At 34.9% G+C, this 26,881-nt stretch overlaps 1 protein-coding gene across 1 annotated transcript in view; it reads left to right on the top strand.

Moving 5' to 3' along the window:
- Positions 1 to 2,079: 2,079 nt before the first annotated feature.
- Positions 2,080 to 26,881, top strand: part of LOC119069614 — a 40,694-nt gene continuing 15,892 nt past the window's right edge. Inside the window, exon 1 of the mRNA XM_037173706.1 lies at positions 2,080 to 2,950. The gene's annotated coding sequence lies outside the window, so the exon portion shown is untranslated. The remainder of the gene's footprint in view (positions 2,951 to 26,881) is intronic.

Below are 26,881 nucleotides of genomic sequence, written 5' to 3'. Positions count from 1 at the left end.
TGTAGAGCCGAAGGCGAGGTCAGCAACTACACGAGTATGCTATTTTAATGCCTGTCCCATGAAAATAGAAAATGGTTGTTACAAGTACACGAGGACTTTGCATGTGCAAAAAATAAGTATTTTACATAAAAACGGAACAAAACAAAATAAATCTGTTGTTGCATTAAAACGTTTACAAACAAATCTAGTACACTTACAAAATCGGCTCACACTTCAAAAATATTGATATTGATTGTGACGACGTCACTACTGTAACATCAGTCACTTCTTATTCGCCCGGTTGGCCTGTAGAGGCGCCACATTTTTTTTAATAGTACTTCAATCTCACTGGACTATTTTTTTGTGTAACAACTTCACATTGATTCATTCCCATGGAATGTCACAGCAGTGAAGTTTGTTCATGAAAAAGTAATTCAGTGACAGCAGTTTTTTTATGAAGAAAAGTACTAAATTGAATTAGATTTTACCCTTAATTTCTAAGTTCCCCTTAATTTCTAAATTCCATTCTCCTATTGTATTTTGTCAAAATAAGTTTATCAAAGCCAAAAAAGCAGTAGGGTTGCGCTCAAATGTAATAGATTTTTGTCTAATTGGTACATAGAATAAATTTCTAGTACAATTTCGTCGTAAAATTACTGATGTCGGCGCTCTTTTGTGAACGAACTTCACTACTGAAACATTTTATGGATATCTATCAAAGTGAAGACATTTCACCGGAAAGTAGAGAACAAAATGAGTACTGGAAAAGAAATTGGCACCTCTACAGGCCAACAAAGGTTTCCCATTCCATAGGATAGTGATGTTTAGAAACTAAAAAGAAATGTAATAGAGTTTTCCCATATTTTAGTACATTCTGTCATAAAATTACTGCTGTCACTGCGCTTATTTTCATGTGAACCAACTTCATATGGCGACATTTGTTCTGTAATGACAAATCTGAAGTTGATTCACATGAAAGTAAGCTCTGCAGTGAATCGTAAGGGCCATCGCGTAGTCGGTTTGTTTGTTTTTTTAATATAATTTAAACTTGTGAATTTTACGACATATTCAGTTATACCTTTATATGGATTTCATGAATTAGGTACAAAAACGAAATGTTTGTATACAACGAGAGAACGGCAGGCGAAAAAAAAATCATATATGAATGCGTCTATCATAAATAAGTAATATTTTTTGTTTTAAATTTTGTTTTTTTTCTGTTTTTTAGGGGAAAATGTGTGAAAATGTGACTATTATAATACCTAGGGCTTGAAACGGGATATGTGTGTTTTGTGTTGTGTGCATATATGGTGTACTACCAAACGAGAGTGAGACTAAAGTATAAAAAAAATGTAATTTATTCTTTTGTGTATTTTTTTTATAAATCTACTCTTTGCCTAGATTAGATATTTATGTTTTGGTACTAAGTATAAAAAATATTTTTCTTAAAAACGAAAAGAAAAGAAATTGGGCAAAGATGTGTGCTTTTTTATATATTTGAATTTTTCTTCAATATCCATATAGACAAGATAATAGGAACATAAAAAGAATGTTATAAAAGGTATGTGGATGTATATATCGGCTTCAAGATTCAAGATGTTCGAAGGTTGTGTGAGCTTTTTTTTCACTTTAGATAGATTGTATGTGTGTAGTTCGCATAAAAGCAAAGGCAGCATTTAGCCATGTAGTAGAAGCAACACGGACCAGAAGGAAAAAAAATAAAATAAAAATATAAAAATTGTACGAAAATTCTCTGCATCGCAAGAGGTAGAAGAACGAGATGGAAAAAAAATCATATTTGAATATTTGATCATTTTATCATTTCCACATAGTTTTCTGAGGGTTTTCCTCTCTGTCTTTAAACCCCGAAAAACTTATAGTCTTTCCAACAATATATTACCGCTAATTTAATGAAGGTGAATAGATAGGTATACGCATACAAAATAAGCACCAGAGCAGAGCACAAGGGAAAGAACATATTTTCTCCCCTTTTTTTCGGCTAAATCCATTTATAACATTGACTCCTGCCACCATCCAATTTTGGAACGCATGCGTCATTCCGTAGGATATACAACACAAGATATTTTAACATACAAAGGTGTACACTCTAATATAGTAGTTTATAAACAGCACACAGTGTTTTGACGGAAACAATATTTAATATCATTTTTGTGTGTTGAGAGAAAAGTGGTGTAATTAAACACAAAAATATATTTATTTATTTTTCGTGTGTGTGTCTTTGATTCGGCAATAGTTTCAACCGAAAATAATCTACGGATTTTCGTTTACCAAAATTAAATGTGATTCATGAAGTTCCATGCAACGAATACAAAATCCTTTTTTATTTAAAATACATAAAAAAGAATACCAAAAATAAAAGTACTATGTGAATCGTGCAAATCGTGCCGTGTATAATCCAGACAATCGTCTCTATGCAAAATATTTTTTAATCGATACGATTCTAATTGAAACTCTGTACCAATTGAATAAGAGTACATATTTGGGAACCACACGAAGAAAACAAAAAGAGGAAAATATCGAATGCCATTTTAATAAACGTTTTGTGTTCGATTAAATAAGACCGACAATTCCATTTCTGTTTCAATATTATACTCTGTACAGAAGAGGAAAAAAAAACCCGGTGTTCGGTTCATCATTTTTTTTTATTATTATTATTATTCGGTCGGTGAAAATAGTCGAAATCGGTTTTCTTGTATGGGGTATTATTTTGGTGTGTAGGAGAAAAATGCCGGATACGATTGTCTTGTGGAATCGAGTTAGTTTCGGTGTTAGCAACGACCGTGTAATTATTTGTTGTTAATTTTGAATGAATTTCGTTTAACTTCTTTTTGGCATACAATGTGCAGTGTTTGATTGAAATGAACAGTTATCCTGAACGAACCGTAAAATAAGAAGAAACAACGAGATTTTCATCATTTCGTGGTTTGGATAATTTCATCGTATAATTCAGGTAAGAGCAATAAAAATTATTGAAATGAAAAAATTGTTCAGTGATCCCACATGTCCGAATTATGTATAAAATTTGACTAGGACAAATTTGTCAAGGGAATATTCCGAACTCTTTGTGATTCTCACCTCAAAAATTGAAACTGGAAAATAATCACCTTTTTGTACCGATTAGTTTTTAAATGTTGATTTCTAAGAAACATTTTTCAATAAAAAAAAACTCAAAAAAATTACTAAATTGAAGGAATAGAATTTTTGTATGGTCGTAGGTTTTGAATTTATTTTACAAACTGATTTCTAGCCGGCATAATATTGCAATTGTGTGGTTTTGTAATCTAATATCGGAAAAATCTCCCGTAAAATTTACGAATTTTAAATAAGACAGGGTAAAATACCCAAATACACTTGCTTTAACACCAGCCGCATATTTGTCTTTTTTTTCTTTTGAACAACTGTTCGTATTAAAGCTCGCTTTGGAATGTGTCACCCTACGAAAACTAATGGAAGGAAATGGATAGTTTTGTTGATTGTGGAAACTATTTAATAGATCCTTCGTCAAGCAAGAAACTTTAACCACTCAGTATGTATTGGTCTTGAAGTACTAGATTCTGGAATAGAGAGCACATTGATTTAGATATACCAACTCTAAAAATCAAAACTTTAGTTACTCCCAAAACTCTGACTCAGTTAATCAGAATCGGTTCTCTCCATTTCTCGCGTAAAACAAGACAAAATGAAGCTAGATTAGTCTAAATAGATTGGACTGAAGGACTCAAAGCGCTTAGAAGTTATATTTATGAGTAATCAAAAGTCTCGGTTAAAGACAACTCTAATCGAGGCTGATGAATGTGACTCTCTAGAAAATTGTTCTTGTGGTAGTGGTTGCTATGAAAATTGTTTCCACGGAAACGGGTGCTATGGAAACCGTTCGCTGCCACGAAAACTGTTGCCATGGAAAGATTACAAACTTGAATTTGGATTAAAATAGTTTAGATACTCAAACTCACCCTTGCCTTAGTTTGAACATACGACGACAAGCTGAGATTTATCAAACTTTTAGCAGTAGATTGGCTCCGATATGCAGTAAAGGGCGAACTTTTAAGTCCGATATGCAGTAAAGGGCGAACTTTTAAAAGAACATACATTTCGTCTAATGAAATTTATATTTCATGTGACGGGTAGGCATGGGCGATGATGATAATGATTATCGATAATTATCGATTATCGATAATCGATAATTATCGACTTTTTTTATGGAAAATTATCAAAAAAATATCGATAATCGATAATTATTGACATTTTGATAATTATCAAGATATCGATAATTCGATATATCGATATTTCGGTCCGAAAATCCGATATTTATCGATATATTCCGATATATCGGTATATTATCATGAATTTTCAGATAAATATCAAGATATCGATATTTTGATAATTATCGATAATTATTAAATTTTCGATAACGATATGATTAACCGATTATCGATAATTTCTTTCGATTGATATTATCGATAACTTTTAACGTCTCCCATCCCTAGTGACGGGGCCGAAATGTTGTATACGCATCTGACTTCATTCGGGCCATAACTTGCGAAATTACCTAAAATGTACAGTCCACAACAGATACGTAAATAACTATTATTCCAATGCTGGTCACGAGCGCACACCTAACAAAAAATCCTAAAATTGCAATTTATATTTACATTTCTGTCTGTTGGAATCAAAGTTAACCTTTTCCATCTGTCAAAGTGACGTTTTAAACGTCAAACGAAAATGAATATGCGAAATGGTCGTAAAATCTTTTATTTTTCCTTTTCTGTTTCTTCATTAGAATTACGGAAAAATAAGATATTTTGCGACTATTTGGCATATTTATTTTCGTTTGACGTTTAAAACGTCACTTTGACAAATGGAAAGTACCGACTTTTGATTCGAACTGATACATTTGTTACACGGACGTTTTGTGGATTTCTAACAACAACCACTCCCAAATCACAACTCAGCCAGTGTTGCAAGTGAGTGTAGCAAATGTATGAAATTTGACCACGGTGGAATGAAAATCTGTGGGAGTACTGCCAAATTGTAAAATGAACTTTTTTTAGTGCCCAATATAATGGGAATTATGTAGTTAAGTAGTAAATGGAATCTATTTTTTTTTTTTTGGGGTGCTCCGATAGCCTACATTGATATTTAGCCAACAACAACAGAAAATAATAATAAATAAATAAATCCGAAAGAAAATAACTTCGGTTAAGGCAAGAAGAAAAAAAAGAAAGGAAAAAATGCGGAAATGGAAAATAGCACCGACTGTTTTTAGGGCCCTAATTTTACGTTTTCCCATAAAATAAAAATGAATGTATAAGTTTTTATAGACGAGGATTTATTGCATTTCGAGGGTGATATTTTATTCATGATTATGCCTAATGATGGTGGTTGAACTTTAGCCGCAGCAGACAGTATAATATTCCTGCAAGCACCGAACCACAACACCATTTATATAACGTAATATGTGTGTATGCATGGATATATCACCCGAAAACCCGAAAGTAGTAATAAACAAGACGACTACGTCGAGTCAGGAGTAACAAACAGTGGAAAAATAAAAACCACAACAACTTTGAAGTGTATAGAGAAGGATTCAAATTGTCCAAAAGTCGTCACGATGACATGACAACACGTATTATGTCAAAAATGGATAGAGTAGCAGTATAGAGAGAGGAAAATAATTCTGAAAAAAGAAGGTATAAATGCATGCAATCGCGTGCAGTGGATAAACGGCGTGCTAGAATATTATATAGGTATACACCGAAAAGTTCACGTTGTTGGGAAAATAATTCCGTTGGAATAATTATGTTGATTTAAATTTCGGTAGACATAAAGTAGCATGGAAGCGGCATTTAAATTAACTATTTGTACATTTGTCGGTTTTTATGGGGCCTCTCCTACCTGCCGTATATGTATAAATGTATAAGGCTGAACAAAAGAAGCTAATAAACTGTAAACTGTAAGCGACGGGTGTGATGCGTCATTTTCCAACTATTTATCCTAATCTTCACAAAACCAAAATTATACCAAAAAAAAAAATTGTTGAACTTATAACATAATGGTATATCCCATCTCCCATAGACAATGGGGAAGAGAAAAGGGAGAGAACACATACATTTCTCGACGGATTCCCAACGGGGACACAGTTATTGAGAAAGTTGAATCATTTACTATTTAATGTATTTGCGCTATTTGTTATGTTTGTCTTTATATGGATGTGAATTGCATACGTATATCAGTATAATATGCCTTTGCCTTTCGCACATATTTGTTTGTTTACTTTGAGATGATAATATTGTTTGGCGGTGAGGGGGGTGACGACGAATAAAGGTTCTTGAAACAAAAAAAAAACTTTTCCGATGGAAAAGAAGGGGCTTATCGCTAAACAAGAAATCAGATGAAAGACATTGCGGGATTTTTGATTAAGCTCTCGTGGTATTATCGTATATTAAGCAACTTAAAACCGAACAAATGAACTCAAATACATCGAGTAAATATATAATATTCCGAAGACAAAGGCAGATTCACTGCGCCAAACTCACCTACTCTTTTGATGGTTTTACGTACGGGATTTTCGTGCGGTACTGATCCTTAGTTTGTTTACTTTGTCTATTTATTTTATCCGTATTATATTTCGCTTAGATCGATACCATCTAATCGTATGTAGTGTGAGGAAGGTCGGGTGTAATTTAATTTCACTTTTTATTAAAAACATTAGAGATGAGCAGGTTTTCCGAACTCGGATAATAAAAAAATCCGAGTCCAACCCGGTCCGATTCATCTTTTCGGATTCGGGTATTCTGTCGCATCGCATCGGGGTTTCAATTAACAACTTTTGATAATTGATATTTGAGAGAAAATTGTTCAAAACCTAGATGAAATAAGTCATACAATAAAGAGTTTGCGCAAATGACGTACATAATGTATAAGTCAACTTATAAGCTGGAAATTATAAGTCACATCTACTTTACAATAAGTTCTGGAAGGTTACTTATTAGTAGATTACAGCAGAGCCTATGTGAATGAGTAATACATGTGTGCGATGTTTGCGGCGTTAACCTATAAGTTGACTTATAAATTATACGTCATTTGCGCATAATGCTACTTGCTTGTTGTTTGGTGTCTGTCTACATCTGTATGTAGAGGTACAAAATAATGAACGAGAGTTGGAAACTTGCTCCTCTAAGTGGACGTCTAAGTTCGTTTGACTTTTTTATTTCATAAACTTCCCATTTCATCGGAAATCTTTATTTCCACTCTCTTGTAGCATTTCCGATTTCCCTTTGTTTAAATATAAATCAATTCTATAAATTTAAAATAAAAAGCCCTGTAGCGGTAATTATACCACGAAAATTCCAGCCAAAGTGTCGGTAAAAGCTGCAGTTATATGTTCTTTGAATAAATAATGTAACGGCACTGTTCGTAATATTCACTATACTTAATTGACTAACGCTTTTGGTTTTACGAGCGAACAACAGACCTTGGCAATTAAAGAACGAAGACGAAGAGAAGGAACGCTTAAAAGTTTCACGGTTGAGTTAGTATAATTTCCCACTTTTTCTCGCTGCAAGTCATCGTTTGGTTGCAGTTTCCTTAAACTGGAAAAAATTTCTCCTTTTATTACACAGCCAATGGAGTCGATTCGTAAAAATTGCATTTTCCTTACAGTTTTGTGTCAATTTTTTCCTTTATTTTACCGGAAATGGTAGTCATCAAAACGTTAGCAGGAAGACTTCAACCATTTCACTAGACAATGGTAGCTTGCAATTTTGTCATTCAGTTGAACCTTCAGTGTAGAATTTTATAGAAGTGTGTCTGTTTAGCTGTTGATGAAGCTTGTTCCAGTGCCCTTGGCCCCTAATAAGTCTATTGTGCTCAGGATAACATTGTGTAGGTAATATTTAAAAACAAACGAAGTAAAAGATTTAATGATTCCATTGTGCCCAAATCACAAAATTAATTGCATTTTGAACTTATTGTTCCCACCAATTTCTACGCCATGTAACTTAAAGTTTTATTGTTAACGAAACCGCATAAGTAATTCGATGAAATAGTAACTAACCAGACCAGAAACTTTGTATGTGAATCTTCCACACACACACACACTGTCAATATAATTAAACACCGAAAATTATGCCATTAAACCGAAAAATTCGACCTAAACCGGCGCTATACGAATAAAATTACCGGCGTGTACCATTTTCCGTTCGATACCTTGCGTTTAGGCAAAATGTTTTCATGGGGTGTGAGTTTTTAACAGACATGCATCGTTGCTCGGTTAATAGTACATTTTCTACCTTGATGTATATTTCGAGAATAACTTCGTATGTACAATTGTATATAACGAGCGCCAGCGAGTGTATATACAATTGTACATAAGAAGTGATTCGAGAAATATACACCAAGGTAGAACAATGTTTTATCTCCTGCAAGCTGATATTTCATACATTAGCGAAATAACCACAAAAATTTGGATTTAAAATTAATTAATTAAGCATTGTGTTTTAAAACGCATTCACAACAAAAAAAACATCATACAGAGAATCCTTTATTTACTTACTCACACACATATACTATCCACCTCAACATTTCGTTCAAATCACATCATTCCGACTACTCTGATTATTTGATCGATGTAGAAGTGACTAACGAACCACTACCGACACCAATTGCATCGCGTTATGTGATTTGTTGGCGTAGTGGTCAGCATGTTTGGTTGATATGCTGCTGGTCCCGTGTTCGCTTCCGCCGTTCGGCGATTTTTTTTTCAAATATGTAGATGGAAAGTAAATTTACCCTAGGTGGGTTATGTGTGAATTATCCAATCGTATAGGCTGTGGTTATGTATGTGTTTGTGTTTATATGCAGAAACGCGTAATGTATGAAATATCAGCTTGCAGGAGATAAAAGTGTAATATTACATTGCTCTCAAGTGGTTATCTGTTTTTCCCGAAAATTTAAATAATAAAGTTCAAAGCTTACACGTGTGTAATAAATGATCCAGTTTGATAGCTGAATGTTCTCAAGTTTTTCGTTAGCTTTGCCGTAGTTGTTCTACTTTGGGTACTAACATTTTTACATTTTCTTTTCTGCGTTTTTTTTTAGATTCCTGTTTGGAAGTTTTGTTGGTGTTCCACACTATCGATAGGTATGAAAGTCTGCTTATTCGCTGAATATTTTACTTTTTCTTTGAAAATTACCGAAAACCGAAAAGTTTACCAGATTTGCCGTGATAAATGTGCCTAGATACCGTTCAATTTACAATGTTTTGCACTTAACATCTGCATAAAACGTCGGAAAGTCGAGTTTAAAAATGTGAATACATTCGAAGACATGGGTGTAGCGCAAAGAAACACCATTTGAATCTCGCTATTCGTATATGAAATGACAACGGGGCTATCTGGGGATTTATTTTATGCCACAAAATGTCTGGAGATCTATTCGCAGTAATAGTGTAAATTCTTCCAATACAACTGCAAGAAATCGTTCTACGTAAGCCGGTATGATGATGACATTCGACACTTGGAAGGTGTTATGTTATGGGTGAGGATTAGTTTCTGGGACAAATTATCACAAGAAAAATCTGGTCCTTTACATGGGTAGAAAAGAATCCAAAGATCCACATATTTCATTAAAAATTTAGCTTCGAAGGTGGGTACTAATAAAGAAGTCGAAGAAAGACTCGATTTTTAAGCCATAAAATCACTTTCAAATATTTCATTCATAGGGAGGGATTCTTTTGAAAAACAGCCTACCGAAATCGGGCGTGTTTTCCAGTGGACTTTTTTATATGTGCCTAGAAAGGACTTCGACCCTAGAACCCAAGACCACTTTCAAAAAAATTCTTCGAAGCTTTTATGACTGGTGAAAGGTGATCAAAAACCGAAAACTTGCACTTTTCTTACCAATATTTCTCCAGTTACACGAGCCGTACATGGTGAAGTGGGGTATCATTTGAAAGGTAATTTTATGTGCTTTTGGGCCAAAGAGGGTCTTATGGGGGTTTGAAAGCATCTGCGATGAAATATGAGAAGTTGAAATGTTTAAGTGCCCATATTTCATCGCATATGCATCCTAACCACATAAGACTATATTTGGCCCAAAAGCACATAAAATTACCTTTCAAATGATACCCCACACCACCATGTACGGCTCGTGTAACTAGAGAAATATTGGTAGGAAAAGTGCAAGTTTTCTGTTGAAAACTTCAACTGCACATATTTCAGTGTGGAATAATTTTAAAACCAATGAGTCTCTATTCGGCTCAATAGGACATGTGATTATCTTTCTAATGACACCCCACACAACCCTGTTCGGCTCGTGTACCCGGAGATATTTTGGTAAGAAAAGTGCAAGTTTTCGGTTTTTGATCACCTTTCACCAGTCACAAAAGCTTAGAAGAATTTTTTTGAAAGTGGTTTTGAGTTCTAGGGTCGAAGTCCTTTCTAGGCACATATAAAAAAGTCCACTGGAAAATGCGTTCGATTTCGGTAGGCTGTTTTTCAAAAGAATCCCTCAGGCATATCCGTTCGTACCAAATTTCTGTCGACGTCGATTACTGCAGGTTCGAATTATAAAACGACGAACAATTCATTTTAGACAAAATTCAGTTTTTTGGTAATTCAACCGTCTTCCTTGCGTTATTACAAGACATTGAACATAAAATTTCTATTTACTTTATCGTCTGTCAATTGACATGAAAACAAATTCTGTCCCAGTCATTTTCCAAGCCATTTTTCTTGCCATGTTGGCACTTCCTTCGACGTATGTTTGAGTTCCCAATAACGTCTTGTCTTCGGATCCAATTTTGAAGTTGTCAGATGAACCAATAACCAATCCCAAGTATCTGTTGATCCACCCAACGAATTCAACGAGCGCAAACACTTTTGTGTCGTTCGTAACAACAATCGTAACGCTTCTGCACTTTCACACGCCATAGCCTCTTGATCGAAAAGAGGTTTGATAAATGTGCTTTGACTTGAAGACGTTTGTTATCGTATCTTTCTCCCAAAGCTGTTTTGTCTTTAATGTTCAGCTGTACGGATTGGAGCTCGATCCAATAATCTTCCAGCAATTCTAAATTCGACGTTAACGCTGGTGAATTCTCGTCGAAAACTGTTGACAATGTTTCCAAGCGATAAATTAAGCGTTGATGTGATGCACGATGATTAAGCAATTTGTTCATTTTTACGATTCACTCTGCACACAGATGATGAAATAACCACATTAAACATTGAACATCGACACCGGATCACACCACATCCATTACGACATAACCTCAATTGTGCGAACCTAACAACTACTTTTCGTTAAAATCATGAACATCCATCAATGGAAAATTGTCTCGCTTAAAATCAATGCAATTGATTCCCCAGATCAGATGATGGTAACAATTTGTTCGATGATCTTTTGAGCAACAGGTAACACACCGAATTTGACGTAGTCCAATTTTCGCGAATTTCAGCTATTCTTCACCAATTTCTCGTTTTTCGGGTTGTATATCCGTTAATCCATCCGGCTCGAAGGACCATTAATGTCGACGTCGATTACTGCAGGTTCGAATTATAAAACGACGAACAATTCATTTTACACAAAATTCAGTTTATTGGTAATTCGACCGTCTTCTTTGCGTTATTACAAGACATTGAACATAAAATTTCTATTTCCTTTATCGTCTGTCAATTGACATAAAAACAAATTCTGTCCCAGTCGTTTTGTCCATATTATTACCAACAAAGCCCATTGTCGACCAAATTTTACCGAATAATTCCAGCGGTGTTCGTCACTCAAAGACTTTGTTAAAATTTAATTTATTTTGTCTGAATTAATTAAAAGTTCAAATTAAATATGCAATCAGTGTCGTATTGTCGATCGAACCGGAAATATTTAATTTTGTTGTGCCCGGGATCTTATTTTGAACGTCACATTTTTACCGGACCATGCCGTATGCATCAGGGCAGGTCTAGTCTCCATTTCAAAGGTGAATAGAAACAATACAAAGCCGTGCAATGAATGTGAGAACAAAGTTTGATTTTATTGAAACGTAAAAATAAAATTAAAAATTTTAATTTTTAGACTTTTCACGAATAAAACAAATAAATGAACGAACAAATGAAACATTGCTAAATTCACAAAACTTTCGGAAACTACATAAAACTTAATCAAGCTTCGTCACACTTTGGAAAATATCTCAAAGTTTACGGTGAAGTTGCAGAAACGAAAGTTGCACCACAAAAAAGAAAGCAAATTATTAAAATGTTATGTTTCGTAATTAAATGAAAGTATGACGAAACCGGACTGAAACCACAGTACATTTTAGTGTTTTAATAAATTAACTCTTACAAAACGTCCATAAAACTAAGCCTAATCAAACAGGAAAATAAATCCTTTTCTCAGAAATTTATTGAATTACATGCATTAACCCAAGGCTTTGTTCACTTCATGAAATAGGTTCGTAAAGTCGGGTCTATCTATCTCTTCATAAAAAATACGATCGGCGAATGGTTCTCTTTTTTTTTCTACATAAATATATGTCAGGGTATAGCCAGTTCTTAGTACACACAACACACAAATATAACTGGTAACGCACGGTGGAAAACGGAAACCTCTTGATAAAATTGTCGATAACTTTTTTTTTTAATTAATTTTTTTTCGCTCGGCATGTTAAATTGTTAATCCATGTTTTACCGAAATTTTAATTATCGAAAATACAAAACAAATTAATTTTGTTCGAAGAGCATTGTTATATAAATGAAGTGAACCCTTTTATCGAAATAAAATATGAAAACTGCAGCCTTTACCATTCATGCCTAAATTTATTTAAAGTTTGAGAGTACAGCAAAAATGTTAAAAAAACAACGCTCACCTTTGGTCGGCGTTTAATTGCTCATGTGTCGGGGCCGAAAATGAGGGAGTTTTGAGATTTTCTCTGGTTTTCGACCCCTTACATGAACATTTTTTTGAGTATCTGTTTCGGACGATTGATTTTAGGCACTTTCGCATGTAACTCGCGAAATTGCCTAAAAACAATCGTCCAAAACAGATACACAAATAACTATTATATGCTTCCTACTGCGGGACGAAAGAAAAAAATGTAATTCCACGGGTCGACAGATATGTGCTTACATTTTCCAACTTTCGTCGACAGTGGGGAGCATGCAAAACTTAATACGTAACTCTTTCAGCCTCCTCAATCGATAGCAGCCTTCCACAATTTTCCATCAGCAGATGGCAATGTCTCAATGCAAACTATCCTACAGTTGTTCATGGAAAGTTTTGCTGCTGTCTTGTGTAAGAGGCTAGCGGAAGCAACTGAAGATGGTCAGTCGACTCTGACCTGTGACCGCCGCTAGTTCTCGAGGTCGAAACAGCTTTTCTTTTTTCTTTTTCGCCACTTTACGTGATGTGCGAGAAAGGGAAGAGCTATAGCTCTGTTTGTCCTTCGAAAGGATGTTTCTCCGAAGGATGTTTCCCTGAAGTTCAATAAATGTGAAAAGGAGTCTTGTTTTTGTTTTTCTGTGTACGGAAATTCGGTTCTTGCAATTTGCGCCCCTGAGCTTTTCGTCTCAGGTTAAGCAAAATTGGTATGTACGAAGAACTGATTGCCTAAAACTATCTCCTGTAAGGCCAATGGTGTTGTTTGATTGGAGTGGTTATTCTCTTTTTCTCTGTGCACTTGCCACATTCGAGGTCTTACAAAAACATTATTGCCAGAGTAAATAGTTGAGTTTAAAATAATAACATGTTGTGTCTGCCTTCGACTTTCAATTGATGAGTCTTTTTTTTCTAAATTCTAAAAGCGCGAAATTCGATGAGAAACGTTTCGGCTATCGGCCTAACGGCCCGGCCGCTAGAAACATCTGATGTAGATAGCGAATATGCAACCCCATCAAGGTGAAAATTAAATTTTTCTTTAAGCAGAATCGTGACAGTGAAAACCAAAACGAAAAACTGCAATCTTCTCATTAAAAATGTATTTCAACACTCACTCCCCTCCGTTTATTTTCACTTTTTTCCTTTTAAATGTTTCTGGAATAAATTATGTCAAATTATGCCAGAAAGGAAAATACAACAAAGCCATGAAATTAAATGTGCTAACTTGTTCAAATGACTTGTATGCACAAAAAGAAAATTGGGGCGGTGGTTCGTTCATTTCGCAGATGGGACGTACTTGTATTTAGATATGGAGACAGAGTCATTGCAGCTATGCCATGTTGGTGGAAGGCAAATTAGTTTTACCTGCTTTCAGGGAATTGTACAATTTTTGCCTTTTGCGTGTTTTGGACTTATTTCGTTCGGGATGATCGCTACGCATAATGAGGAATCTTTTCCTGGATTAACTTGAAAGAAAAAATTGTTTAAAAGTTTCTTAGAGTTTCACCCTGACCCTTAAACCAATAACCTTACGAGCGGGTCAACTAGTTTGCTTCATGTAGGAGGAGGAAACAAAAAATTCCCTTGAGGATGAAAGCCGGTTAGAAATTATCAAAGGAAAATTTCCGCTTCTGCAGTGAGTTTTAATGATGTCCTGAAGGCTGTCTTACAGCTTCGACAAATCTCTTTTGATAATTTTTTTTTTCTTCATTTGTGTTCCGATCTTTCGGTTGGTTTTCTCGTCCGCTACCGAAACTATACAGTCATAGCATTCCTGGCAATACAATTTCAGTTCTACTTTTGAAAAGTTCTTTTTCTCGATAAAGTTTCAGCATAAAACTTCTTCAAAGTGAAAAACTTTGGCTGCTTCAAGATTGCTTAATTCGTTATAAATATTCGGGCCTCAGTGTGGACTGTCATAGAGTGCAACTATACTCCATATGTTGGGTGGGAAAAAATTTAAAAAAAAAATTAAATTTTGTTTTAAAATTGGAACGTGAAAACAAAGATTATTTCTTTCTCGGTCAACTGCATCCACGATACTCAATTACCCTCGTTTCAGAGAGCTTCAACCTTAAAGAAACAGCTAGCCATTTGTTGTCGACAAAGTCAAAAGTAAGCAACGAGAGTTAGTTGTTTGTCTTATAGCGGAGCGTATGTCAAAACAGAAGAAGTACCAGATTTTGAATCAAAAACCTTCAGTTTGTAATAGGTTTAAAGCAATTACCGAGTTAGTCTCGAAACAGAAACCGAGTCATTTTCAACGATTTCGTAGTTTTCCTTTGCAGCAGCTCAAAGAATTTCGCTTGTAAAAATATATAAAAGTTTTGCGGTGGTTACAAGGCCCGCAACCTCCCACACCACTTGGAACATAAATCTGTATAGTTTTCCATTCGAAACAATTGAAAGTGATCGGTCGAATAAGCAATAAACGTTTTCATAAATTTATTTCAACGGCAGCCCTCCAGCCCATACACTTCTTCACTGCCGTTGAATGGAAAATTCATATTCTATAAATTCTCAAGACGAACCCACTTAAAATACATTTTGATTTATTGCAATGTCGTTTATAAGTTCATAATTTATCTAGATATCATGGCATAGCATTTTGTATATGAAATTAATCGAAATCATAATTTTAAGGGTAAAAATGATGGTATTTATAGCAAATGTATGCATAATATTAAGTTACAATCAGAAGCTCGCCTATATAGAGACATGTTATGAGTGGATGATGAAGTTCGTTATTTAGAAGAAAGGGGAAAGTTGAAAGCCGTCGGTGCCACCGACTTATTGTTTTAAGTTTAATTTAGCCTTTGGTTTCTGGAGCTTTTTACGTTTCCCTAACCGTTGCACAAAATGTTATAGCAAACAATAATAACGTCAGAACGTGACGGAAAACTAACTTTTTGAGAACGGATTTTACCATCTGCTGCTGTCATCGGAAGCGATAACAAAAGTTAGCCAAAAAAGGGGTGACAGGTACGGTGAAACATACCAAAATGAGTGTTGAGACATTGCAACATTGCAACACTACACACTCCCCAAAAATAGTATGTTACATACCAAGGATCAAAAAGGTGTGTTTTAGACCCGCTTCGCGTCGCTCCATCCCTGGACGTTTTCACCACCGTGGTCTAAAACACACCTTTTTGATCCGTGGTTTGTATACTATTTTTCTTCCTGGAGTACCAAAGTCACATTCCGAACAAAACATAACAACAAAACTGAACAACATACCGGTGCAAAAGCATTCCATATTAATGCCGAAAGTAATCCGTATGAATGCCTAAAGAAGTCCGTTCCGTGTGCACAAATGTCGAAAAATAAGCAATCTGTAGGAATGCCGAAAGACATCCGAATGAATGCCGAAAGCAGTCCGTATGAATGCAATGCATTGTCACAAAACACTAAAAACATTACATTCGCGTACATACAACAACTTGACACATTTGGGAAAGAATAAAGATAGGATCGAAAATGACATAAGCGGGAATGAAAATTGAGAGAAAATAGTAGGGGAGAATGTTGCTCTTTCGGTACTAAATTTGGTGAGTGAATGTGACGGTTTTGGTACTACAGGAAGAAAATCACTTTTCCCCCTGATACCTAAATAATTATCAATCTCTTTCTGGTTATCAATTCGTTAGAGTCTGAAACAAATTGGTGGTGGTACCGACGACTTTCACCTAAAGAAAAGATTAATTTGATCGACGCACGTAGTTTCGAATGTAAATTCGGCTAATTTATGGGAAGGAACCGAGAAAATAAAACTTTCTATTCCATTTCCATATATCCGAACGCCCAACAACAACCGCAACACTTATGCATAAATTGATTCTGTATCATAATTGAATTTCCCCAGGGTAGACTGACTAGCCGAAACAAAATCTCTAACCTAAAAAGCAAATTATTCTTGATTTATACCATGCCACACCATGAACTTTTCAAAATATGTTAAAAGCAGCATTAGTAACAATTTCAATGAAAATGCATAAAATTCAACCAAAACAACAAACCCAACTCAGTTGGATATTTTATGAATGTGGCAAAGCTTTGGCTTTAGCATTCGCAAACGGAGCCAAATGAAAGCTAATTTGAAGATAAATTGGCAAGCATTTAGACACAAATTTTATGTTGCTTTTCCGTATGTGTGTGTGTGTATTCGCGCCATGTAAACTATATTTTCGGGGAACATTCAATATTTTATTATCTAGAGAATCCTAAACGGAAAAGCATCTGAAAAACCAAGCAGGAGAATCGAACAAAAAATGTATAAATCAATCGAAGACTGGGTCCTAAGTTAAGCCCGGTGTCACTTAGCAACGTTGTTTCACATTATTTTTGTTTGTTGCTATGCAGAATTGCTGTATGCTAAATATTCGTCTACTAAACGGAAAAGTCGACCCTAAGTTGAATATCTGTATTTCTAATGCTTGGTCGGGAAATGCTTTGATAACTATATATGAGTATTGCTGCAGCACACATACTCTTTCTCCCTTCTCGCATGCCTATACAAGTATCTATATGTGTAAATATTGGGTTTGGATTGCAAAATATGTATATATAGATATATGCACTAGATTAGTACTGCAATGTGAAATGTGCAGAGCATATCCACCCTTTTTGAAGAAATGCTGATTTCTTTCACAGAAAATATTGTATTCGGAATTCCGAAAACCAAAGAATTTCTTTTGGCAAATTGCAACATTTTAATAGAATGTAAATACCATACACATTGTATCCACATCATCATCCCACAGTAAAATGTGTTCCAGTATTGTAGAGATATGATACGATATGATATATACATAAAGTTATAAAACGTAATATATACTGAGTACTGAGTCTCTCATTCTTTTTTTTTGTGTGTGTACACAACACTAAACTCATTTTGCTATGATGAAAGCTATTCTTAGCAGCTTTTTGATCGTGAGCCAATTTTTATTACCGCACAATAAAGCATTGAATTCGAAAATAAAAGCATTTTGAGGGGTGTTTGTTTCATGTTTATGAAAATGGTAGAACATAAATATGTTGTATGAGAAGTAAATCAGTAAATCAATTTAAATAATATGTCGTTTGCAATATTTTATATCTTTGATTTCTTTATGGTTTTGATAGATCGAGTCTATATCGTCTATATGGAATTAAAGACTAACATTGTTCGAAAATATTTATCTGTATGTGGTTGGAATTTGGGAATGATGAACTCCGATATTTATTCATTTTTTTCCGTGCCGTTCTTTGTACCACAATCGCAACGACAAAAGTATTACAAAGTGCACAGACAAGCCATTTCAAAGTATTATTAATCGATGATGATGGATTAACATACACAGTGAAAAATGCGATAGGGAGATTGAGAGGCAGATGAAATCCTTTTTTTTAAACGAATATTACGCCGATGCGAACCTCGGTACAATATTACTTTCACGAGCTTTTGACTGGTAAAACGTTCCGGCGCTGAGTTGATTTTTCCCGAAAATCAAAATTTTCTGTTCGAGGAATTGACTCGCGATCAACGAGTGCATTTTTTCACTTTCTGTCAGTCTCAAAAACAAGTACATTGTTCACCACCTCGATTGTGCCCACATCAAATGGTAAGTGAATGTAACTAGATTCATTGACTCACGACAGAGTAAAGTTAACCAGGTAGGAGCGCTGATTTGACAAGGGACCTGAATAATCTAGTAGCGCTATATTTTTTGCGAATGAAATTTTTCAATTCAGCGTTCATTTGAGTTCATTTTCATACAGTGTATTAGGTCCCTTATTTGACGTTTCGAAAATGAACCGCTCCTGCCTGGCTTATTTTACTCTGCTGTGGTTGACTCAACTGTTATCGCGAGCAAAGACCAATTTTCCAGGCGAAGTAATAGATTTTTCTTCAAACACTAGGTGATTATTTATGCAAAAGAAGTAACAGATTTAATGATTTGCTTGCCGTTTTTATGTTAAAGTAAATTGGCAAACCATAATCACATTGTCGTATGGGAAAAGCCTTTTAGAATACGCAAATATCTCGTGATTAACAAAATGTTGTTAATTGTTTATCCGCTAATCAAGTTTCGAGACACTCCATCAAAACCAATAAATGAAGAAGGCCAACAAATGGCTTTGTAAGATCTTAACTTAACTTGGTGTTTCATCCTATTCATATATTCTACTTCAAGGAAATATGCAGAAACGATACTTAAAATTCTAAAATCGTGCTGTTTTTTCTCTGTGTACTGTACAACACGGTGTATAAACCCTTTCGTTGTCTGTTTCAATTTAAAAAAAAAATAACGAAAATTCTGCAAAACTTTGAATCCATTTTCATGTCTCGAACTGAAACTGATTCGATACAAGAAATTATTCTACCATAACATTACGCATGAACGAACACTGTAATATTGTTAAATAATACGTCTTCGTGGATCGTGATTGGAGTAATATGTCAAATTCTCTCTACCCTGTCATTCGAAATTAACTACTGCAATTTTCTCAGTCATAATGACATGATATTTCCCAGCAAAGCTACAACAATTAAACATTTGTTTTAAAACTTACATCAGCAACCAACAAAAGATTTCCACAATTTTCCGAACGAGAAAATTTAATTGCGGTAAATTAAAAAAAGACACCGGAATATTTTTCCAGTTAGAAAATTATTTTCGGTAGAGAGAGTGTAAAGAATGTGGTAGCTGTGGTTGGGCTATATAATTGAAAAAAAAAATCTGAAAATTTATTTTAATTTTCCTTTATATCAACGCTCAGATTTACATTGACTGGCACTCACTTGCAGACATGCTAAATTATCATAAAAAAGTTTTTTTTTTGCAGTCTGCAACGTTAAAAAGGGAAACAAGTGAAGTGAAATATATGAATTTGCGAGCATAGCCCAATGAATCAAAAAGTTTTTTTTTATCTAAGTGTTGAGCATTGCACTAGCAACTGTTTTTAAATTTAAAGCAACATTGCAACACGTTAGACCAAATGATTTTTGATCGATTCCTAAGAATTAGCAATTCGAACGTCGGAATGTTTGAATAATCTTAATGAACTTTTAAGGCGAAAATGAATCGACATTAAATTTTGAAATAAAAAGTAGCTCCCATCAAGTGTCTCTGGTTCGATTCTCCTGTAAGACATTGGGTAGATTTGTTTTTCTTTCAGAAATTCAATGTGATTGACTCAAATGTGATTTAACTCAAAAAGTTCATTATTAAAACGAATATGCTATTTTCACCGGGTGCCAATAGTCTCTTTATAATACTGTGGCTAATGGCACCAGGTACCAATAGTCTCTTTATTATTCTAATGCTAATCGCACCTGGTGCCATTAGCCACAGTATAATAAAGAGACTATTGGCACCCGGAAAAATTAAAGTTTGAATAAAAAATCTGGATATTTTGAAAATGAAACTTGTTTTGTACACAATCCTAGGGAATCCATCCTTTTCCGAAATGTACGTAAAGGTAGTTTGATCGATCTTAGAGAATTCGTCCTTTTACAAAATTTAATGTAAAGGCGGATTGTTCGATGCTGAGGATTTCATCCTTTTACGAAATGTAACGTAAAGGTAGTTTGTTCGATCTTATGGAATTCACCTTATTGAGAAATGTAACGTTAAGGCGTATTGTTGGATACCTTTACGTTACATTTCATAAAAAGAATGAATTCTTCAGGATCGAACAATCCGCCTTTTCGTTAAATTTCGTAACAGGACGAATTCCCTATGATCCAACAAAACGGCTTAACGTTTCATTTCGTAGAAGGATGAATTCCCTCGTATTCTACAAAAAGCATATTTCGTAAAAGGATTAATTCACTAGTATCGAACAACCCGTCTTTGCGTTGTATTTTGTAAAATGACGAACTCACTAAGATCGAACAAACTACCGCCTTTACGTTACATTTCGTAAAAAGATGAATTAGGATTGGCATCCTTCTTAAAATTCGTAAAATTCTAAAAAATATTTTGAAAATAAATCCCTGCTTTAATCTGCCAGGATGAGGGACAAGAAAAAAGCATGACAGTTGTGGTAACATTGAAGTTTTGAAAACGATAACATTAACCGAGTAAACACGAAATCTGCGAGACCTCCAGCATATAGTTGCACAATCAACTTTTGAATTAAATATTACGTAAACCAGCATATATTCGGATGTTGCGAGCCATATTCATGCGATACAGTTTGACATGCACCTTTGTACCTTTATTAATGTAGCATGTCACCAAAAGTTTGGTATATTTTGTCTTAGTTTAAATAGTTTAAGTGCAATTGTTTTTCTATGGAATGGAACGTGACATTTGTTTAATGTTCACTGGTTTTTGTTTGAAAATACCCCATTTGACTACCGTTTCCAGTGTAATAAGATGTAATTTCCTGTTTTTCCTCAAGTGAAGCTTTACAGAGCGAGTAGAATAGAAACGATATGCATTAAATTCATCTTTGTAAATCTGTCAAAAAATTATACGTCTCACACGCTCAGTCTCGGAACATATATGTACCCTTTCCACACTTTGTAACATCGGACACGTATGCTTGGCATGTATATATAGGCAACACGAAGGAAATGTGGCTAAGTGAAAAGCCGCTTGTACCCTGAAGTTAAAACATTTTACGTAAATCTCTAAATCTAAAAGATTTTTTAGCCCCGTACGAAGTACAAAGGGGCCTATAGGATTACGATGCCGTGTGTAATTGATGGAATTCGAAGCAGACGGTAAGGGCAAAGTGTTTGCCTATGTTCATAGATGACGAATCCGCAATAAAAATTTTGTCTGTCCGTCTGTCCGTCTGTCACGTCGATATCTTGAGTAAATCAAATCCGATTTCAAAAATTTTCTTTCCCTGAAAGATAGTCGAAATAGTGAGGCTAAGTTCGAAGATGGGCATATTCGGGTCGGTCTTTCGTGAGTTAGGGCCACCTAAGTGATTTAAGGTCTTTTGGTGATATTTGTGGCAAAATAAACGATGGAAATGTAAATGACACGGCAAATGATACCAATCCAGGAAAAAAACGTTTTTTAAAATCGGGTGAGTGGGCCGTGAGTTAGGGCCTTAGAAGTGAAATGCTACTAGGGCCCTATGTGTATTTTTCATAGAACTCTAGTAAATTTCATCCATTTTTCGTAATTTTTGTTCCATTTTGAAGGTAATCAAAGGCCGAATAGAATGTTGTTGAAAAAAAAAATTTGGGTCCTTGGACTAAGGCCACTACTAGGGCCCTACACGCAAAAAAAGGAAATTTCGGATGTACGTTCAAGATGTACAAAATCTACATTTTAGACGTACATTCTACGTACTAGACGTAGTGATGTACGCATAAAACGAAAAATGTACAGATAATACGTTAAATGTACTGATAACTCAACCATTATTGGTCTCATCGTCGAAATGTACGTTTTAGCCGTAGCATGATTTACGTTTACGACGTAGGATGGTGTACATGTAAGACGTACAATAATATTATGTTTGGTGTTGATGTCAAAAGTTATATCTGAATTGTTTCACAAATTATTTAAAAGAACAATTCGATTTAAATATTCATTTCAATTAATTGTTGTATTGTCGTATTGCTCGTTTGGTTTCTAAGCTGTTGGATTGCTTTGAAACGACCAATGTTTTAAAAAAATTCGACGTAAAGATGTAACGCGATTTTAACGTTCATTTTAATATTACCGCGGAAAATCAATTTCTTGCCAATAGAACCATGAGAGTTCATCCAAGAAAAAGAGGTTCTTATAATGCGTAGGAAATGGAATTCTATTATTTAATTTTATCACGCGTATTTAATTTTGAACTCTGGCCTTTGATGAGACCATTATACTTTCACAAGTTTCTGATCGGATTCGGAGTTGCCATTGCCAATCAACAAGCCCAAATCCGACATCTAAAAAAAGTGATGATTGAATTCCGACTTGACAAATGGATGCGTTGCGGCTAAAAAATCGGATCTATTTTTGATTAAAACCTTCAATCTCTTGGAGCCTAAAAAAATATAATTACTGCAACAACATCCGACCTTAACAACTCTAACTTACTCGAAAATTTCAGAACAAGAATACATATTTGGATTCGGTCTCACCAGTCATTATATTGGCTTAAAAGTACTCAGATTTTCTAGCTCAATAGGTTTGTTCCAAATAACTGTAAACGCGAACTTTGACAACCCGAACCACGACGATTTCATCCATAGACGACATAACCTTGGCTTTTCGCTGAAATTTTAAGGCCCCGTATATATAGTGACAGCTCATTTTTCATGAGCAATTGTTTAGGTTCTGTTGTCTATGGATGAAATTTGACAATTCGTATGGCCTTGGAACAGATGTATAGCTACAATTGCATAATAAAATGTACAAATCTACCGAGAATCCTATGATCATGTGTTCTAGATGAACTGTACATTATATTTTTAAAGGAACATGTGGCGAAAATTTCATAAATTATCAATAATAATTATTTTTTAAAGTTTGAAAACTCAATTGGTTAGCATTCTACAATTTTAATTGTTCCACAGCGTTCCACATGTTGTCAACAAAAGAAGCGTAAAGAGTGTCGTTTCACTCACAAACGTGTGGAATTGAAGAAGCGTAAAGGCAAACGCTACTTCTATGTGGTGGAACAGGCGTGGAACAAATAAAACGAAAGAAACAAACGAAACCCACCAAAATTGCATTCTTATGATGAGATCAGTTTACTGCGTCTAAACTACATCCTTTTTCTACTATGTTTAAAAGGAAATGACAAACAAAAGAACTCTTCAAAGTAAACTGTTCGTAACTCAACAACTAGTTAGCTCAGTGCGAAAGTCACTGACTCAAGATCGAGAGGTCCCCAGTTCAATTCACGCCAGTGACAATGTTTTTTTTTTTTCATTCGCGTTTGAGAAACCCAGCACTTTGTTTTATATAAAGTAATCGATCTCACATCTGTAAAGTGGGCAAAGGACGAAATATAGTAACATTATTTCTAGAAAAATTAAAAAAAAAGCGAAATTTCCAATATACGTTTTATTCATACATTGTACTGATAACTCAACCATTGGTCTCATCGTCGAAATGTACGTTTTATCCGTACGACTTTTTTTTTGCGTGTATGTGTATTTTACATAGAACTCGAGTAAATTTCATCCGTTTTTCGTAATTTTTGTTTGATTTGGAAGGTAATCAAAGGCCGAATAGAATGTAGTTGAAAAAAAAAAATAAAATTTGGGTCCTCGGACTGAGGCCGCTACTAGGGCCCTATGCGTATTTTACATACAACTCGAGTAAATTTCATCCGTTTTTTGTAATTTTTGTTTGATTTGGAAGGTAATCAAAGGCCGAATAGAATGTTGTTGAAAAAAATTAAATTTGGGTCCTTGGACTAAGGCCACTACTAGGGCCCTATGTGTATTTTACATAGAATTCGAGTAAGTTTCATTCGTTTTTCGTAATTTTTGTTTCATTTGGAAGGTAATCGAAGGCCGAATAGAAAGTTGTTGAAAAAAAAATTGGGTCCTTGGACTAAGCCGCTACTAGGGCCCTATGTGTATTTTACATATAACTCGAGCAAATTTCATCCGTTTTTCGTAATTTTGGTTTCATTTGGAAGGTAATCAAAGGCCGAATAGAATGTTGTTGAAAAAAAAATTAAAATTTGGGTCCTCGGACTGAGGCCGATACTAGGCCCCATGTGTATTTATACACAAAAAATTAAAATTTTAGGGCGATTTGAAATTTTTGTTTCATTTGAAAGGAACGTCGTACGGGGCTTCGTAATTGCGCTATGCGCAATTTTTAAGATGTACACATTCCATAATAATTTTACTTTAACTACATTAACCGGCGCAATAGGCTTACGGTCAAAGTAGGGTGACAGACGCACTAGGGTCACGTACGCAATAGATATACGGGTTTGTACGGGGCTCAGTCGCAGCAAACGCTCCGACTGTTCTGATGGCTCGTTTTTGTATGAAAATGCACATTGCTGTATGTCAAAGAAGGCCTAATCTAAAGATTTTTCATTATTTTTATTTCAAACGTTTCTTTTTCCTATCTTGTTAATACTGCTCCACTCCACCGCTTGCATTATTTCATCTGGATAATTTCCAGCATTTTTCAATTTCACTGTAAGTAATCCTATCACTTAGCCCATCATATACAACTTAAGTCTCGTAAATTAATTATGCTTGTTTGATAAAACAAAAGTTATGTGCTCCTATTTCCCTGTTAATAACTTAAACTACACAACAAACTAAACAGTTGGTGGAACACACATTTATTAGATAAGACAAACTTGAATAGTCGTTGCACTATTTCACACCATCCGGAGAGTGTATTTTCCGAAATTATATTTGTCTCGGAACACCAGAAAGTTTTCTTTCGCTTTTTTTTGCTTTCTTTCATTGAAGTGGTTGTTTTGTGTGCAAATAAACATCACTGCATCATCTGAATCTGACTGCTTAAAATAATATATTCAAAGAGGTTAGTGCAAAGCTTTTTGTACTATAGCTTCCTTTGTCATTTTATGTACAACACCGTCATCCACAGTTTGCACTTTTAAAGAATGAAATGAAGAATCTGAGCGATACAGCTTTTAAAATTCCAGTGCTGCCTTTTTTTACACTCTTGTTACATTGTACAATCTCAATTACCAACGATACACTCCGGTTGTGTATGCAGCGAGTAAAAAGAGTTTCGCTTTTTTGCCTTCTTTAAATAGTGTAGCTATATCAGAGATGAACATTTTCCAGTCCGAAAAAAAAACTCATTTTAACATGATCCACGACGGCAATTATATTAACGGATCAAAGTACTACACAGTAAACCATGTTTTCAAGCGGAAATACGAAACTAGAGTGGATTATAAATAAACAAAATTAAAAATGAAATTTCACATTTTCTTTTTTGAAGAAAAAAAAAATGAGAGACTCGAGCATGACGTGTATTTTTACCCTCTCTATTCTATCAACTTTCTTTTGGTTTTATAGCTTTTAAATACAACTGAAAAGGGCTAGGAAAAGGGCGTCTAAAATGGCAGAATAGCGTTCGATGTTTCCACATATCATACAACTCTCTTACAAGTTTTGAAATTATAAATAGACTCAACAGAGCAGTGGCTCATTTCAAGTCGACTGTTGGCTGTAAATGATTATTATTTTTCTGAATTAGTAGTTTCAATGTCTTCTGGCGGGTGTGTGGATCATGATGCTTGATTAAGCTTGATTCTCTGGTTTCAGACTTACTACGGGAACTGACATCCATAGCTGAACCCTTGATCCGGATCTATGTTGGCGACTTTGTGTAGTAGTTTTAATCGTTCGTATAAAGTGTATGTTTTGCCAGAACTTCCTCGTTGTGTGTCGAATCAAGTACATAACACTTTCTGTCTAGTCTTGAAAAGACTAAGAGAAACCAGTGTGTTTCAGCATCGTTTTCGTGTTCACTATTATTCACTGGCAGGAAGATGAAATCTTCTGATTATGAATTGAGATTTTTAATTTGTTGTTCGGCGTCAGCACTTATTTTTAGAAGCTGCACCACCACAAGGTGCAAAAACAATATTTTATCGTGGCCTTTGTAGACTTCCTGCTGGAGGTATTCAAAGCAGAACCCTATTATATTATCCGTAATAAATTGCCGCGGCTGTAGTGAGTCCATATGACTGTGTGACTGTGACTCTTATTACGACGTGACTGACTGCTTGTGGACGGACGAGCAAATGAAACTGGCATCTGCTCCACTTCTGCTGAAGTAAAGAGAACCATACTTGCAATTGCACTTGCGCTTGCAGTGTTTCAATTGTTTCTTTTGGTGTTTTGGCCCGGCTTTGAAGTCCTTCATTCTTCGTTTTATCTGTAGAAATGTAAAATTAAACGTTATTCTACATGTAAAGGATGCAATGGGTCGTTCACAAATGACACCACACCTTTTGCGGTACTTTTACGTCACGTCATTTGTGGACGACTCCTTTAGTCGTGCTTGCTTTTGGGTTATGGGTCAAAGAAAGCCAATGAATTGCCCGAAATAAAAAT

The sequence above is a fragment of the Bradysia coprophila genome (assembly GCF_014529535.1).
Source record: "Bradysia coprophila strain Holo2 chromosome X unlocalized genomic scaffold, BU_Bcop_v1 contig_38, whole genome shotgun sequence".
Classification (NCBI taxonomy): Eukaryota; Metazoa; Arthropoda; class Insecta; order Diptera; family Sciaridae; genus Bradysia; species Bradysia coprophila.
Note: the sequence above shows the minus strand (reverse complement) of the source record. Positions and strands in the feature narration are given on the sequence as shown.